Here is a 19,058-nt window from a genome sequence, read left to right on the forward strand (position 1 = left end):
AAGTATGGACAGGGCCAAGAATAAAGCATTGATTTACTGGCCCCAGAGCCAGAGATAATAATCTGAGGATCAAAAGGATCAAATTGGCAATGTTTTTTCCCCAACACCAAACTTTTCTATTCTTTCAAGATCACCATTTTCCAACACACACACACACACATACATACTCATTAGGCTGAAAAAGCAAAACTTCTTTATTATAAAGAAACTTTACTGTTGACATTCAGAATGTCTTAATTTATTCTATGGGGCTTCCCATGTCTGTTCATGAAATTTAGGGTAGAGTTGATGTTTTTCTTCACTAACAGATAATCAAAATACACCATGGGCACATCTAATCTTAGTAAAATAATAAAAACTTTCAATAATCAAAATTATAGCTACCTTTTTTTCCCAATTCAATCCTAATACAGGCTGACCATTTACAGGAGAAATAGGATGTGACAGGTACCTGCAGATAATCTGATTTAGTTAAGCTCTCTCTTCACTTACTATGCTAGAAAAGATGGTAATTCACTTGACTTTTGGCATCACTGGCACTTTCTAGTCAGGTATATGGGTCTAAGGCAATCTGTATCATCTCTCCTGTGCACATGGACCACCTCTGTTCCATGACATAAACTTAAGCAACAATTGTTCTTACAAACTCTAAGAATACAGGTCACTTAAAAAAGCCATCTCTTTGTCATTCCACTTTCAAAACATGTGGCCAATCAGTCTTGGGCATGAGTCAGATTCAAGTCCAACATGGCAGGAGTCACTATTTATGCTCCCCAGATAATCTTCTGAAAGCCCCTCTCTCCTGATCATATGAAGGGAGTTGTTGCATCCTGACTCCTTCCCCTTGGAAGTGTGATAGGACACTTAGCACAGTAGCTAGTCTCTGTTTTTGTTTTTGTTTTTGTTTTTATTGACAGGAAGACCAGTCTGTTCCCTGACTCATACACTCCCAATCCTTTATAAACTTGACATGGTTAAATATCTTGAAAATCATGTAACTCATTTCCTCCTCCTCCTCGTGTAAGAACTAGATCATGTTTTATTCTCTCACCTTCAAACCCTTTGTCTAGTGCCTCAGCTAACATAAATAAGGAGTCTCATTTTAAGATTCTGTCTCATGTGGTTCCAAAACTGCCTTGAATTCAAGTAAGGAAAAATAATTATTATTTTTTTATTAAATGAGGTAGACCAAATGGTGACAGGTGATTTTTTTTTGAGAGGCAGAAAGACATATAGACAGGGAGCTCCCTTTGGTTGGTTCACTCCTAAGATGTCCCAACAGCCAGGGTTTGGCCAATACCAAAACTAGAAGCTGCGAACCCAGTCTAGAAACCTTATGTGGGTGGCAGGAGCCCAAATACTTGAGCTGCCACTGTTGACTCCCTGAGTCTGCATTAGCAGAAAGCTGGAGTCAGGAGCCACAGGTGGGCTTTGAACTCAGGCATGTATGGGACATGGGCATTATAAACAGCATCTTACCCTGGGCTAAATGCTTGCCCTATCAGCAGATGATTTCAAGATATTTACAGCTGAAGTGAGATCACCATTTGACCTGTATTCACCTATCTCCAAGCTTTTATTGGCAGCCGCATGCTCATCTTTATAACAATTAAAAATGTGGTGGAGTTGATGATTTTCATGTAGCAGGGATAAAGGCTCAAATCCCAAGAAAACAGATACGCTACTCTTTTCACAAACCAATAATCTTTCTTCCACAGCGGACTCTCCTTAGAGAATCTACAGGTCAAGAAGAACTCAAGGAGAGGAATATCTGCCTTTCTGGTAATACTATCTTATGGAACTCATAGGCTATTAAGAAATAATTAACATCAGATAGGTCAAATAATAGATTTTCCATCAAAGAAGATCGTGGCTCCCGGAAAGCCCCAAATAAAGTGACTCTATGTAGAACGAAAATCAGGAGCCGATTTTAAATCAATAGTTTTGTAATATGGAGAAACAATCTAAAATAGAGTCTGCTGGGTTTAAAAATCTCTAGAACTCTGAATTGTGCTTAATGAGAATCAGGCTTTGACTTCCACAGCATTTGGGTTTGGAATTCCTCTTGAATATCAGAAATCTTAGTATTTCAACACGACCCATTTCCACGAGCATCAGAAACACACTAGCTACAACACTGTGGAATGTTTTTCCTGTAATTTGCTGTTTTAACATGTTTTTGCTTGGCATTTTCAAATTTTACTTTTTCTTTTGCCATTAACTATTTCTAGGGTAGCTTTATGAATTTAAGTTTTGGTATTTGTGCAAGATTTACCTGGTAAGAAAGAATAATTTCTAAAAATTACATTTTAATAAATCTTATCAAAGTTCAGAATATGTTAGGATGAAACTATGCACAGTTTACTTTGTGGATGATACCTTTCCTTCATACCCACAGAAAGAACTATATAAACTACACAGATTTGCATTCAGAGGACATGCTAAAACTAAGAGGTAGCATTGACTTAAAATTCTTGGTGGAAGTCAAACCTTTATCATGTAAACATATTTTCCTGTGTAATTTCATGAAAGCTCATTTATTTATCTTGCTAATACCACAGTCCAATATAACTTTATTTCTAAATTCACTTTTACAAGGTATAGCTTTTTGCAAAGATAATAGTAGGAAAACATTTATAAACCATTGATTTTTTTTTTTCTTTTTGACAGGCAGAGTGGACAGTGAGAGAGAGAGACAGAGAGAAAGGTCTTCCTTTGCCGTTGGTTCACCCTCCAATGGCCGCCACCGCCGGCACGCTGCAGCCGGTGCACCGCGCTGATCCGATGGCAGGAGCCAGGTACTTATCCTGGTCTCCCATGGGGTACAGGGCCCAAGCACTTGGGCCATCCTCCACTGCACTACCTGGCCACAGTAGAGAGCTGGCCTGGAAGAGGGGCAACCGGGACAGACTCCGGCGCCCCGACCGGGACTAGAACCCAGTGTGCCAGCACCACAAGGTGGAGGATTAGCCTAGTGAGCCGTGGCGCTGGCCTAAACCATTGATTTTCATAAATTGGCCCCAATCAGATGTTTAGTAAGCATAGTATTAGCTCCAGTTTTTACTCTCTTTAAAAAAAAAGCACTGGAAACTTTCATTTTGTTAATATTAAAAAAGGCCAATTTATTAGATTCTGTGTCCTACGGACAGCTGAAAGAACCTAACTCTGCTTCCTTTTGGTTCTAACTTCCCCCCTTGTGTATGTATATTTGAGTGTGTGTTCATGAGTATAAAGAAATCATTATTTTTGCAGTAAATGCATTTCTGGCCTAAATGCATTTTAGTCCACTTGCTACAAATCAATTTACTTCCTTCTAAAAATAATGCCTCAGTTGCAATCATCTCCTTAAAATCTTCATGCAAGCAAGCTTAGTTAATAAATACAGATTAATATAGCTGAATACCAATTCCCACCTTAAGCCCTCTTTCTTGGAATATTATCATCAGATTGGTTTATGGAGAGAAGAAAACAACAATAAAGTTGGAAGGGTTGGAGACAGTGGTAAAATAGCAATAAAAATAATTATATAAAAATGCTAAAGATATAACATCTGCTTTTTGCTTAGCTCACTGAGCTTGACAGTTCCTGATTTATGCTATAGTCCATGTTTGAACAGATATGAAAAAGGGAAAGGTAAAAGAATGTCTATGTGAGATTATTAAATAGTGCAGGAAAAATAAGAGCCGTTATTACCCTGGCAAGAAAAAGGGAAACTCAGTGAAATTTCTTTCCATAAATTTGCCTTTGTGATCTGCAAGGTGCTGTTCCTCTGCTTACATTCTGTTACTCTGGCAATGCACTCCTGTGAAATAAAGATTATTAAAGTGCATATGATTATTTTGCTGCTGAGTGAATAAGACAAGCTGCTTCTGAAATGCCTTATCAGAGAAATTCAATTTTAGACCCAATTGTGTTTTTGCCTCCTTCTAGCTTTCTCCTCCTTCCCCTCACTTCAAATAAAGCCATCATCTCCCACGGTTACTACATATTTTGTTACTCATTGACACCCTGAGTATTTTAAGCTTTCTTTTAATTTCATGAACCCATTTTCCCCATTTTATTATAGCTTTAGTCTATTTTCCAGCTATATACCATCTGTTTGGAAATCAGTATGCAATGTGTCTTTGACTTCATTTTTATTATATTGTAGTAATAAAAGTAATGGGTTCTGAACTAAATATAAATACATATATTACCCATTGGATATGCAATATTTGAGCAAAGGATGAGACAAAGAGCTTAGATATGGCATAAGGTATATAATGTGTACATATTTTCCTGTGTAATTTTATGAAAGTTCATTTATCTTGCTAATACTACAACCCAATATTACTTTATTTCTAAGTTCATTATCTGTTTTGCAAAGATAATGGTAGGAAAACACTTATAAAACATAGATTTTCATAAATTGGCTCCAATCATATGTTCAGTAGGCATTTTCTTATTGCCAGTTTTCACTCACTTTTAACCAATCTTTAGTCTCTCGGGTATTCCCCATCCCATACCACCCTAAGGTGACATTATAGAGATGGGAAGTTCTATAGTTACATTGATAGTCACACTTTGTTGCCTGATACCTCTACGTTTCTATTCAGTTATGTAAGATAGTAGAGGAAAGATTCTTGCAAGTCTTAAAATTATTTAATACCAAACTTCATGAGGTTCTCTGTTATTAGCCAATTTCCTGAAGAGAGAGTGATAATAGTTTTGCTAGCATTATCTATTGATTTTATGGGAACCTATAGTTTTAGCATGTACACAGTCCAAGCAAAGGCTAAGCAAACACAAATTGGCAATGGTTAGTGTGCACTGTTTTCTTGCTATCTGCATGCTGATCTAAGTTTCTCACCTAAACTAGTTTACATCATTATTACATCTAGTTGCCTAAGCTGTACTGCACTACATGAAAGGGAAGATAAAAGAGCAGCTGGGAAGAGATAGAAGGAAGAATCAAAGAACATAAAACACAAAGTCTTCTATTGAGAAGCTGCACCAATTAACTCTAAATTACTGCAGAAAAGAGGAGCCTTCAATGAAAAATATTTGTTGCTGCACTGCATCTTGTTTTAGTGGGGTGTCGTCACTCATGTAACTTGCAGTTAAAGCCATCCCCTTTTAAGAACTACATCTTTTAATCTCTGCTCTTCCCCTCTATAGTTTAACTAAAAGACAATCAACCTTTTAAAGTAGTCAAATGGGAAATATAAAATTGCACCATTTTATCAAGTCTTAAGATACTCCTATTCTCAAAGCATGAGAAGAATCCAAAAATTCATACTTGGCACTTTATTACATTCCAGTTTCTCCGTGCCATCTCCTCATCAGGGTTCTTGGCTGGAATAGCTATTTGAAATCATAAAAAAGGCAATTCAATCTCAGACTGAGTCAAAAATTTTAAAAACAATGGTCAAACTGTACCAATCTGATGTATTATCTTGACCATAACACATGATTCTTAATTTTTAAAATGATATTTTTGTAAATCTGTATTCTTCCTATGTTGAAGTGACACAGTTCTAAAAATTAATGGACTTTCAAGAGAGGGAAGAGATGTATAATTTGGGACATGCTCAAGCTGACCTGCCCCAAATGGTAGAGTTAGAAACATACCAGGGGATTCCAATTCAATCCCATCAAGGTGGCATGTACCAATGCCATCTCACTAATCCAAGTGATCAATTTCAGTTCACAATTGATCATAATGAAAGGACTAAGAGTCAAAGGGAGCACATAAACAAGTCTAGTATCTGCTAACACTAACCGATAGAATAAATAAAGGGGAGAGTGATCCAACATGGGAAGTGAGATACTCAGCAGACTCATAGAATGGCAGATGTCCTAAATAGCACTCTGGCCTCAGAATCAGCCCTAAAGGCATTTGGATCTGGCTGAAAAGCCCATGAGAGTATTTCAGGCATGGAAAGCCAAGACACTCTGGCAAAAAGATCTCTGTGAGTGAGATCCCAGTGGAAAGAACAGGTCTTCAAAGTAGGAGGTACCTTTCTCTGAAGGGAGGAGAGAACCTCCACTTTGACTATGACCTTGTCTAAACAAGATAAGAGTCGGAGAACTCAGAGGGCTTCCATAGCCTTGGAAACTCATGACTGGAGCATAGGGAGATTACTGATGCCATAGACAGGAGTGTCAATTTGTAAAGTCAACAACAGGAGTCACGGTGCACTTACTCCTCATGTAGGATCTCTGTCCTTAATGTGCTGTGCATTGAGATTTAATGCTATAACGAGTACCCTAACAGTATTTTTCACTTTGTGTTTCTATGGAGGTGCAAACTGTTGAAATCTTTACTTAATGCATACTAAACTGATCTTCTGTAAAAAAAAAAAAAAGAAAGAAAAAAGAAATTATCAATTCCCAACTTGACTCTCACTGGGATTAAACATGACAATAGGTCTGATCTGATTTCATCATCATTTAAAAAAAATCATCTATTATTTTTCACTTTATGTTTCAGTGTGGGAGCAAACTGTTGAAATCCTTACTTAATGTATGCTAAGCTGATCTTCTGTATATTAAGATAATTGAAAATGAATCTTGATGTGAATGGAAGGGGAGAGGGAGTGGGAAAGGGGAGGGTTGCGGGTGGGAGGGATGGTATGGGGGGGAAGCCATTGTAATCCGTAAGTCGTACTTTGGAAATTTATATTCATTAAATAAAAGTTAAAAAAAATTAATGGACTTTCTTTTCAAGGTATTATTTACTCAAATATGTGATAGTTTTAGGGCAAGTCAGCTAAAATAAACTTAGTAAAATGTTAATGGTTGATAAGCAGGCCTAAATGCTTAGCTTTCCTTTAATTCCATAGCACAAATCCATTAATTTTGGCAAAGGCACCAAGAAATATCCATGCCATTTGAAATGTTCCATGGGAGTCTTTAAAAATAAAGGTCTTGCCTACTCTTTATAGACATTAAAATGCTTCATCCCAAGACCCCTCTATAGCAAATTGCAACCTGTTCTATTTTATCTGCTTTGACAGGATGAAGGGCTGAGCTGGCCCTAGAGAAATGGGATACATGGGATACAGTCTGAGTAGCTCAAACTTGCGATTTCCAATAAACCCTCTCCACAATTAGAGGAAAGGCATAGAGGAAATTCATTTCATCAAAGAGTTGCAACCCATTAAGAATTATTCTATACTTCCTTACTTATTTCATCACTAGAAATCTAACTAAAATTGTATTCCTTCAATGTTTCACTCCAAGCTAACACAAAAGCTCATTTATAATCAGCCTAGTAAAGCACTAGCATGCACACGTGTTCTTTTTATTACCTGGCTGTAATACTCATTATCTTAATTCTTGATTTCTTGCAAACTTAAATAAGCACTACTCTTATACAGTCATTATTATTCTTTAAAATTTATTATTTTATTTGAAAGGCAGAGTTATAAAGAGAGAGGAGGAGAGACAGAGAGTGGGAGAGGGAGAGAGACCTTCCATCCTCTGGTTCGCTCCCCAGATGGTTGCAAGAGCCAGGACTGAGCCAGGCCGAAGCCAGGAACCAGAAACTTCTGGGTCTCCCATGAGGGTATAGGCGCTCATGTATTTGGGCCATCTTCCACTGCTTTCCCAGGGCCATTAGCAGGGAGCTGGATTGGAAGTACCACAGCTGGGACTACAACTGGCACCCACATCAGATGCTGGTACCGCAGGCCAGGTATTTAACACATTGAGGTACAGCACCTGCCCCAGTCATTATTATTCTTCAGCTATAAGTCCAATTACCTAGTATAGGTTGAAAGCTTGCATAGCTTCCTTTTTTTCTTACTGGCCTAACAATTGCTACTAAGTAAATAATGGGCATATTTTAGTTAGTTAATGCAGGCAAGGCATGAGATTTAAGTTTAATTCTTCACCCACAAATTCCTATACTTGGAATGTTGCTAAAACTTCTCAATATACTACTCAGTTCAGTAATGACAACTCTCACCATCTTTTACCCTTCTGTAAAGTATGTCTGTCTCATTTCTTAGAGTGATTGCATGCACAACAGATACCAAGAGTCTGAAATATTAACTTGGAAAAAATGATGCTTTCCTTTAGATTGCAAAAAGTTATTGTGATTAATCTAGCATTTAAAAAAATATACCAAAGCCACACAATCACAAGTATGCCTCTTTGGAAGTCATCTACAAATATCATATTAATAAAAATGGAAGAATGGGGAAAAACAAAGTCTCTCATCACCACCTCCTAAACATTAACAATAGCATAAATGATAGTCTATTAGGAAAAATCCCAGCAGTTCAGGGAATGTTCCTCAAACACATTATGAAATCCTATATTACAGTAAACACAAGCTGAAGTTCTGACAAATGCAGAAATCATGCAGTCTGTTCCCTTCTCTAATTTCTTATTTTTTGTATGAAAATATCATTAAATTGTACTAATCTGTCAGAAAGAAGAGAATATAATGCAAACTTCTCTCAATTAGCATAGAAATGCATAAAAAAGTGATTTAAAGCACAGACTCAAATGAGATATACCTGCATTTGAGTACTGATTCTACTGACTACTGACAAGTTCTTCAACAGTCTAAGATTCAAATTATTCTTTTATACAATGACAATCATATAAATTTTGTAGGGTTGCTGTAATTGAATGAAATAGGTAAAATGTTCAGCATAGCAAATGTAATATAGCAAGTAAATATTCAACTGTTAGTTGAAACTGAAAGGATTTTCCTGTGAGTTGGGGGAAAATCCACTGGAGAAATATTCATTTTTTAAAAAAGTTTTATTTCAAGGGCAGAATAACATACAGAAAGAGAGGGAGAGAGGGAGAGAGGGAAAGGAGGAGAGGGGGAGAGGGGGAGAGAGAGAGAGAATATCTTCCATCCTCTGGTTGTAAGAGACAGGGCTGAGCTAGACTGAAGCCAGGAGCCAGGAGGTTCTTTCAGGCCTCCCATGTGGGCACAGGGATCCAAGCACGTGGGCCATCCTTTGATGCTTTGCCAGGCACATTAGCAGAGAGCTGGACCAGAAGTAGAGCAGCTACTCAAAACAGAAAACATTGTATATGAAATATAAAATGGAAAACAAAAAGCATAACCAAGCTCAGAAATAAGATAAAAACCTCCATGGCCCAACATAGAAAAAGAAATTCAAAGCAGGGTGCAGGGCTGAGGCTACTGGCATGCTGGATCCAAAGAGAAATGATGGTAGCCAGAGGTGGGGCTCCAGTGAGGTAAGAACATATGTTTCATAGAAATGGGAAGGAAAGAGTACATGGGACAGCCGGCGCCGTGGCTCAACAGGCTAATCCTCCGCCTAGCGGCGCTGGCACACCAGGTTCTAGTCCCAGTCGGGGTGCCAGATTCTGTCCCGGTAGCCCCTCTTCCAGGGCAGCTCTCTGCTGTGGCCCAGGAGTGCAGTGGAGGATGGCCCAAGTGCTTGGGCCCTGCACCCCATGGGAGACCAGGAGAAGCACCTGGCTCCTGCCTTCGGATCAGCGCAGTGCGCTGGCTGCAGTGCACTGGCTGTGAAAAGAGTACATGGGACATTGAGGGCTGGTACAAGGCTCCTGCTCACCTGAAATAGAGTACAGTGGGGGCTGTGGTTGTGGAGCAGGGGATTAAGGCACCCCTTGCAATACTAGCATCTCATATAGGAGTGCTTGGTCAAGTCCCAAACACTCTGCTCCCAAGTTGGCTTCCTGCCAACAGGCTAGGGTAGCAGTGGAAGATGTTTCAAGCACTTGGGTCCCAGCCACCCATGATGGAAGTCTGGATGGAGTTCCTGGATCCTGGCTTTGGTATAGCCCAAACCTGGCTACTGTGGACATTTGGGGAATGAATCAAGAAGTGGAAGATCTTTCTCCTCTTCTCTCTGTTATCCTGTATTTCAAACAAACAAACAAAATCTTTAAAAAAGAAAGAAAATGCAGTAGCTGAATGTGTAAACCAATACCCAGTAATACTCTGGGTTGAACATCAAACTGTCATTATAAAACCTATGGACGGGCATGTTAGGGAACCAGATGCAGGTAATTGAAAAATCATCATAGGGAGTAAAGAGCAAAGTCAAATAAAAAGAACACTAAGCTCATAAAACCTCCCACTCAAAATAGGCCTGCAAACCAAAATTCACAAAAATCTAATACAAACAAGGTATCAGGGCAGGTGCTGTGGCATAGTGGGAAAAGTTGCTGCTTGTAGTGCCAGCATCCCATATGGGCACCAGTTCAAGTCCCAGCTGCTCTGCTTCTGATCCAGGTCTTTGCTGTGGCCTGGAAAAGCAATGGAAGATGGCCCAAGTCCTTGGGCCCCTAAAGCCACATAGGAGACCTGGAAGAAGATCCTGGCTCCTGGCTTCAGATTGGTGCAGCTCTGGTCATTGCAGCCAATTAGGGAGTGAACCAGCAAATGGAAGACCTCTCACTCTCTCTGCCTCTCATCTCTCTGTGTAACCCTGACTTTCAAATAAATAAATAAATCTTTAAACAACAACAACAAAAAGGTATCAAACAGAATGAACAATTGACAGTCAGAAAATTCTATCATTCCATGTAAAATTAGTTTAATTGAAACAGTTTGACAGGGGCCAGCACTGTGGTACAGTGGGTTAAAGCCCTGGCCTGAAGTGCAGGCATCCCATATGGGTGCTGGTCTAATTCCACTGCTCCACTTCTGATCCAGTTCTCTGCTATGACCTGGGAAGGCAGTTGAAGATGGCATAAGTGCTTGGGCCCCTGCACCTGTGTGGGAGACCTGGAAGAAGCTCCTGGCTTGTGACTTAGAATCGGCACAGCTCTGGCTGTTGTGGCCATCTGGGGAGTGAACCATTGGATGGAAGAACTCTCTCTGTCTCTACCTCTCTCTGAAACTCATTCAAATAAATAAAATAAATCTTAAAAAAAAAACCATCTGACAAAGAGTTAAGAGAAGTACATTTACAATGTTTGAAAATATAAATGAAGGAAGAATTTCTGGCCAAAGTCAGAAATTGTAACATCAAAAAGGAAGAATAAAATAAGAACAGGAAGATAGGGTCAAAAGACGTGAAGTATTCAATGAAATTAACTCAATAACATGGATAAACTCTGGACTTGAATTTGTATATACAAAATCCTGAGGAATCAGCCAAAATTGCTATTAGATCTATTAAATGGGGTCAACAAATTGTAGAATATATCAATATGCTGTGCAAAGATCAAATGCATATCAATATGCTACCAATATATGGGCTACAATATTTGAAAATTAAGTAAATAATTCTTTTTAAAGTGGCATCAACAAAAATAAATACATAGAAATAAATGTTAAAAGAAAAAGGTGTATTTCTATACCTTAAAGTAAAAATGTTAAAAAATCTTAAGAGATCAAAATAAGTGTAAAGATATCTAACAGTTTTCAAGTAAACAGAAAGACCTGTTGACAGCAATGCTCCTCAAATTAATGTATAGATTCAAAAGATCCCTATTAAAATTCCAGATACTTTCTTTAAAAAACTGACAAACCAATCCTAAAATTTAAGTGGAAATGCAAGGGACCCAGAATACCCCAGGAAAGAGAATTAAGATCCTAAAAGCACACCCATATATTTCTGGTCAATTGAGTGTCAACAAGGGTGCCAAGATAATTTGATGGAGGAAAGAAAAATCTTTTCAACAAATATGCTGTGTTATCCACATACAAATAAATTATGTAATCCCTTACCTCACAGCATATACAAAATTAAGTCAAAACAGATTAAAGACCTATAAAAAATGCTAAAAGAAAACAGAAGGGGGCTGGCACTGTGGTGTAGTGGGTAAAGCTGCAGCCTGCAATGCTGGCATCCCATATGGGCGCCAGTTCAAGACTCAGATGTTCCACTTCTGATCTAGCTCTCTGCTATGGCCTGGGAAAACAGTATAAGATGGCCCAAGTCCTTAGGCCCTCGCACCCATGTGGGAGACCCAGAAGAAGCTCCTGGCTCGTGGCTTCGGATTGGTTCAGTTCCAGCTGTTGTGGGCATTTGGGGACTGAGTCAGCAGATGGAAGATCTCTCTCTCTCTCGCTCTCACTCTTTCTCTCTCTCTCTATCTGCCTCTGCCTCTCTGTAACTCTGCCTTCCAAATAAACAAATCTTAAAAAAAAAGGAAAGAAAACATAGGGATAATATTCTTCACACTGGCTTAGGATATGATACCAAAAGCACAAGCAATAAAAGGAAGACTTAATGAACAGGACTTTATCAAAATTAAAAGCTTTTGTTTTTCAAAGGACACCATGAAGCAAGTGAAAAGATAACTCATAGAAACTATTTGAAAATGATATAGCTAAAAAAGAACACATATTCAAAATGTGTAAAACACACATAAAATTAACAATGAAAAGACTAAAAATCCAGTTTTAAAAATGAGTAAAAGATCTGAACAGAAATTTCTCTAAAAAAGATACAGAAATGCCACAAATATATGGAGAGATGTTCATTAGTCATTAGTTATTAAGGAGATGCAAACCAAAACTCCAAGCTACCACTTCATGTATATGAGGATGTATAAAGATACAATAACAGATATTAGAAGGTACACAGAAACTGAACATTTCAGATATTGCTGGGGTGATTATAAGATAGTGTAGGTATTTTTGCCACTTCCTCAAAATGTTAAATATAGTTGTCTTGATCATCCAGATAAATTCTACCCCCAGACATATACCCAAGAGAAATAAAAATATATCCATAAAAATCTTACCCATCTATATTCATAGTATGATTATTCACTCTCAGCAGGAAGCAGAAATAACCCAAATAATCATCAAATGATAACAAATAAATGAAATGTGGTAGTACTATTCTACAAAAGAAAATAATGAAACACACGCACATGTGACAATATGGACATCAGAAATATTGTGGACGGAGAGCGGCAAGATGGCGAAATAGGAAGGGAGCACACTGATAGTCTGGGGAGAGACAGTTTAATAAAAGTGGAGATACTGCAGGTTCAAGGAAGAGTAGGGGAAGAAACAGCAGAGAAAACTCTTCCAGAACTAGTGATTCACAGTGGACCTGCATGGAGAGCGTGGGAGCCCACAGTTCGGGACCAGCCGCAGACTCAACACACTAGCGCTGGAACGCGAGGTGAGCCGAACCTCAATAGCCCAAGACACCGGCAGGCAAGCGGAAAGAGGAGACTAGAGGGAACGACCCTGGGGGGAAAAGTTCACCAGGCTAACTAGAAGAGAGAGAGAAAAAAAGTGGCTGATACAGACACGGGTTTCTCTCTCTCCGCTCACCTCTCAAAGGTGAGCAAGACAAAGAGCAGGCACCATCTTGGACATACACCATAAGCATAGCGACCTCAGGTCTGAACCAGCCCTGAGCCTAGCACAAAAACCTGACTCTGGATGGGGCGAATTAACAGGAGATTAGGACCTAGTGAATTTGTGGTGCTACTGAACTGAGACTGTGAAAAAAGAGATGGTGGGGGAGAGAACTCACGGAATTCACGTGAGCACTCTCCAGAGACGCTGCAATTCCATAACCTTGGCAACCCAGTGGGATACTGAAGGAGAATTTGAGCCCACACTGAGGGCAGAACAGATTCCCTGTGTGGTCCTTGGGAAAGAGCTTCCAATCTCTGGCTCCTGTGGGTATATCATTTGCCTGCTAACTACCTCCAACTTCATTCAGCTGTGAGGAATTACTTCCCTTTTGAATCAAAAAAAGAAAGAGAGGGAGAGAGAGATTTACCATGCCTAACCTGGGAGTGTCACCTTTGGCACACCAAACAGAGCTCTCAGGCCACACCCATCTCAAGCCTCTAAGGCTCCATCAAAAGCAAACAGTCCACTTAATCTAGAGTCATAGTATAACAAGAAAAAGCACCACAGTGAAGAAACCAAATATCTCCAATATGCCCAACAACAAACGCAAAAACCGAGATAATAGAAACAAGGAAGTCATTATGACCCCCCCAAATGAAAAAGACACCCCAATTCAAGATTATGAAGATGATGACATAGAAGAAATGCAAGAAGCAGATCTCAAAAAATTGATAAGAACATTAAGAAGTTCTCAAAAACAAATTCTTGAACTACAGAAATCCTTAATGGACAAGATAGAAAATCTCTCTCGTGAAAATGAAATATTAAGGAGGAATCAAAATGAAATGAAACAACTAGTACAACAGGAAACTGATAGTGACGAGAAATCATAATGAAGTGAAGAATTCAATAGATCAAATGACAAACACATTAGAGAGCCTTACAAACAGAATGGGTGAAGCAGAGAGAGAATATCGGACTTAGAAGATAGAGAACAGGAAAGGATACAGTCAGACCAAAGAAAAGAAGAGGAAATTAGAAATCTAAAACATATTGTCGGGAATCTTCAGGATACTATTAAAAAGTGCAACAATCGGGTTCTAGGAGTTCCTGAAGGCATGGAGAGGGAGAAAGGATTATAATGCCTTTTTACTGAGATATTAGCAGAAAATTTCCCAGGTTTGGAGAAGGACAGAGAAATCCTAGTACAGGAAGCTCATAGAACCCCTAATAAACACGACCAAAAGAGATCCTCACCACGACACGTTGTAATTAAACTCTCCACAGTGAAACATAAAGAAAAGATCCTAAAATGTGCAAGAGAGAAACGTCAGATTACTCTCAGAGGATCTCCAATCAGACTCACAGCTGACTTCTCATCAGAAACTCTAAAAGCCAGGAGGGAATGGCGAGACATAGCCCAGGTACTAAGAGAGAAAAACTGCCAGCCCAGAATATTATATCCTGCAAAGCTATCATTTGTGAATGAAGGTGAAATAAAGACTTTTCATAGCAAACAGAAATTGAAAGAATTTGTTGCCACTCATCCAGCCCTGCAAAAGATGCTTAAAGATGTGTTGCACACAGAAACACAGAAACACGGTCATCAATATGAAAGAAGGTAAAGGAAGGAAACCTCACAGCAAAAGATCACAAAGGAATTCAAAGCATATATTAGAACTTTGGCAAATGGCAGGGCAAAGTTACCACTTATCATTAGTCACATTGAACATTAATGGCCTGAACTGTCCATTTAAAAGACACCGATTGGACAGGGAGGAGGCAAGATGGCGGAATAGGAAGGGAGCACACTGATAGTCTGGGGAGAGATAGTTTAATAAAAGTGGAGATACTGCAGGTTCAAGGAAGAGTAGGGGAGCAAACAGCAGAATAAACTCTTCCGGAACGCGTGATTCACAGCAGACCTGAGTGGAGAGCGTGGGAGCCCACAGTTCGGGACACCAGCGGCAGACTCAACACAACAGCGCTGGAACGTGAGGTGAGCCGAACCTCAATAGCCCGAGACACCGGCAGGCAAGCGGAGAGAGGAGACTAGAAGGAACGACCCCCGGGAGGGGAAAGTTCACTAGGCTAACTGGAAGAGAGAGAGAGAGAAAAAAAAAAAAGGTGACTGCTACGGACACGGGTTTCTCTCTCTCCGATCACGTCTCAAGGGCGAGGAAGTCAAAGAGCAGGCACCATCTTGGACATACGTCATAAGCAGAGCGACCTCAGGTCTGCACCGGCCCTGAGCCTAGTAGTTATTTTCTCTGTTCTACTTAATATCACTGGTTTAATTCTGTAATTATCACACAGTTATTCTTAAGTGTTGAAAATTAACTGAAATGTGATCCTTGTTAAACATAAGAGTGGGAATATGAGAGGGAAGAGATGTATAATTTGGAACATGCTCAAGCTGACTTTCCCCAAATGGTAGAGTTAAAAACATACCAGGGGATTCCAATTCAATCCCATCAAGGTGGAATGTACCAATGCCATCTCACTAGTCCAAGTGATCAATTTCAGTTCACAATTGATCATAATGAAAGCACTAAGAGTCAAAGGGAGCATATAAACAAGTCTAGTACCTGCTAACACTAACTGATAGAATAAATAAAGGGGAGAGTGATCCAACATGGGAAGTGAGATACTCAGCAGACTCATAGAATGGCAGATGTCCTAAATAGCACTCTGGCCTCAGAATCAGCCCTAAAGGCATTTGGATCTGGCTGAAAAGCTCATGAGAGTATTTCAGGCATGGAAAGCCAAGACACTTTGGCAAAAGATCTCTGTGAGTGAGATCCCAGTGGAAAGAACAGGTCTTCAAAGAAGGAGGTACCTTTCTCTGAAGGGAGGAGAGAACCTCCACTTTGACTATGACCTTGCCGAAACAAGATAAGAGTCGGAGAACTCAGAGGGCTTCCATAGCCTTGGAAACTCATGACTGGAGCATAGGGAGATTACTGATGCCATAAACAGGAGTGTCAATTGGTAAAGTCAACAACAGGAGTCACTGTGCACTTACTCCTCATGTAGGATCTCTGTCCTTAATGTGCTGTGCATTGAGATTTAATGCTATCATGAGTACTCAAACAATATATTTCACTTTGTGTTTATATGGGGGTGCAAACTGTTGAAATCTTTACTTAATGCATACTAAACTGATCTTCTGTAAAAAAAAAAAAAAGAAAGAAATTATCAATTCCCAACTTGACTCTCACTGGGATTAAACATGACAATAGGTCTGATCTGATTTCATCATCATTTAAAAAAAATCATCTATTATTTTTCACTTTATGTTTCTGTGTGGGAGCAAACCGTTGAAATCCTTACTTAATGTATACTAAGCTGATCTTCTGTATATTAAGATAATTGAAAATGAATCTTGATGTGAATGGAAGAGGAGAGGGAGTGGGAAAGGGGAGGGTTGTGGGTGGGAGGGATGGTATGGGGGGGAAGCCATTGTAATCCATAAGTCGTGCTTTGGAAATTTATATTCATTAAATAAAAGGTAAAAATTAAAAAAAATTAAAAAATAAATAAAATGTTAGATTAAAAAAAAAAAGACACCAATTGGCTGATTGGCTTAAGGAACAAAACCCATCTATTTGCTGCTTACAAGAAACACATCTCTCTAAGAAAGATCCATACAGACTGAAAGTGAAAGGCTGGAAAAAGATATACCATGCCAACAGAAATGAAAAAAGAGCGGGCGTAGCCATCTTAATATCGGACAACATAAACTTTACCACAAAAACTGTTAAGAGAGACAAAGAGGGACACTATATAATGATTAAGGGATCAATTCAACAGGAAGATATAACAATTATCAATGTATATGCACCTAATTACCGGGCACCAGTTAATCTAAAAGATTTATTAATGGACTTAAAGGGAGACTTAGACCCCAATACAATAGTACTAGGGGACTTCAATACTCCACTCTCAGAAATAGACAGATCAACAGGACAGAAGATCAACAAGGATACAGTAGATTTAAATGACACTATAGCCCAAATGGATCTAACAGATATGTACAGAACTTTCAAGCCTACAGCTAAAGATTTTACATTCTTCTCAGCAGTACATGGAACCTTTTCTAGGATTGACCACATACTAGGCCATAAAGCAAGTCTCAGCAAATTCAAAAGAATTAGAATCATACCATGCAGCTTCTCAGACCATAAAGGAATGAAGTTGGAAATTAGCATTCAGGAATCCCTAGAGCATACGCAAACACATGGAGATTGAACAACATGCTCCTGAATGAACAATGGGTCATAGAAGAAATTAAAAGAGAAGTCAAAAATTTTTGGGAAGTAAATGAGGATAACAGCACAACATACCAAAACTTATGGGATGCAGCAAAAGCAGTGTTAAGAGGACAGTTTTTATCAATAGGTGCCTACATCAAGAAATTGGAAAGGCACCAAATAGATGAGCTTTCAGTCACCTCAAGGATCTAGAAAATCTGCAGCAAACCAGACCCAAATCTAGTAGTAGAAGAGAAATCATTCAAATCAGAGAAGAAATCAACAGGATTGAATCAAAAAAAAATTACAAAAAATCAGCCAAATGAGGAGCTGGTTTTTTGAAAAAATAAACAAAATTGACACCCCATTGGCCCAACTAACTAAAAAAAGAAGAGAAAAGACCCAAATCAATAAAATCAGAGATGAAAAAGGACGCGTAACAACAGACACCACAGAAATAAAAGGAATCATCAGAAACTGCTACAAAGACTTGTATGCCAGCAAACAGAGAAACCTATCAGAAATGGATAAATGCCTGGACAAATGCAACCTACCTAAATTGAACCAGGAAGACATAGAAAACCTAAATAGACCCATAACTGAGACAGAAGTTCAAACAGCAATAAAGGCCCTCCCAACAAAGAAAAGCCCAGGACCAGATGGATTCACTGCTGAATTCTACCAGACATTTAAAGAAGAATTAACTCCAATTCTTCTCAAACTATTCAGAACAATCAAAAAAGAGGGAATCCTCCCAAATTCTTTCTATGAAGCCATCATCACCTTAATTCCTAAGCTGGAAAAAGATGCAGCATTGAAAGAGAATTACAGACCAATATCCCTGAGGAACATAGACGCAAAAATCCTCAATAAAATTCTGGCCAATAGAATGCATCAACACATCAGAAAGATCATCCAGCCAGACCAAGTGGGATTTATCCCTGGTATGCAGGGATGGTTCAACATTCGCAAATCAATCAATGTGATACACTACATTAACAGACTGCAGAAGAAAAACCACATGATTATCTCAATAGACGCTGAGAAAGCATTCGATAAAATTCAACACCCTTTCATGATGAAAACTCTAAGCAAACTGGGTATGGAAGGAACATTCCTCAATACAATCAAAGCAATCTATGAAAAACCCACAGCCAACATCCTATTGAATGGGGAAAAGTTGGAAGCATTTCCACTGAGATCTGGTACCAGACAGGGATGCACACTCTCACCACTGCTATTCAATATAGCTCTGGAAGTTCTAGCCAGAGCTATTAGGCAAGAAAAAGAAATTAAAGGGATACAAATTGGGAAGGAAGAAGTAAAACTATCCCTCTTTGCAGATGATATGATTCTTTATTTAGAGGATCCAAAGAACTCTACTAAGAGACTATTGGAACTCATAGAAGAGTTTGGCAAAGTAGCAGGTATAAAATCAATGCACAAAAATCAACAGCCTTTGTATACACAGGCAATGCCATGGCTGAGGAAGAACTTCTAAGATCAATCCCATTCACAATAGCTACAAAAAC

At 39.0% G+C, this 19,058-nt stretch overlaps 1 protein-coding gene across 1 annotated transcript in view; it reads right to left on the minus strand.

The window, feature by feature from the left end:
• LOC103345491 (zinc finger protein 717) overlaps window positions 1-19,058 on the minus strand; it is a 554,757-nt gene that overhangs the window by 389,907 nt on the left and 145,792 nt on the right. The gene's annotated exons all lie outside the window — the stretch shown is intronic.

This window comes from Oryctolagus cuniculus, chromosome 8 (assembly GCF_051225735.1).
Source record: "Oryctolagus cuniculus isolate XC-2025 breed Fujian yellow rabbit chromosome 8, ASM5122573v1, whole genome shotgun sequence".
Lineage (NCBI taxonomy): Eukaryota > Metazoa > Chordata > Mammalia > Lagomorpha > Leporidae > Oryctolagus > Oryctolagus cuniculus.